The sequence below is a fragment of the Sapajus apella genome, unplaced genomic scaffold, assembly GCF_009761245.1.
Source record: "Sapajus apella isolate SASKATOON/1434 unplaced genomic scaffold, GSC_monkey_1.0 scaffold16391, whole genome shotgun sequence".
NCBI classification, from domain to species: Eukaryota; Metazoa; Chordata; class Mammalia; order Primates; family Cebidae; genus Sapajus; species Sapajus apella.
The window spans coordinates 1-375 of NW_022453312.1; the positions used below are offsets into that span (position 1 = coordinate 1).

At 47.5% G+C, this 375-nt stretch overlaps 1 pseudogene; it reads left to right on the forward strand.

Moving 5' to 3' along the window:
• Positions 1 to 5: 5 nt before the first annotated feature.
• The window catches only part of LOC116548593, a 579-nt pseudogene continuing 209 nt past the window's right edge, over positions 6 to 375 (forward strand).

Sequence of the window (375 nt, forward strand, 5' to 3'; positions counted from 1 at the left end):
ATCCATGCAACTCTAATGACAAAACCAAAGGTCAAGAGATCAAAGAAAGGTCCAAACTCTTGAATACAGGGACATGGCAGAGGGAGATTTCAAGGGCCTTTTCTAAGCCACCTAAAGGACAAATGGGGAGCTCTAGAGTGGAAGAAAGAATGATGGAAGAAGAGTCCAGAACAGGCCAGAGAGTGAATCCAGTGGACACGGGCAAATTATTTGTGGGGGTAGGAATCTCAAGAATTGCAAAAGCCAAGTATGGAGAGTGTGAGCAAGGTTTCAGTGATATGTCAGATGTTACTGCACACCAGAGGACACACACAGGAGAGAAGCCCTGTGTCTGCAGGGAGTGTGGGCGGGGCTTTAGCCAGAAGTCACACCTTC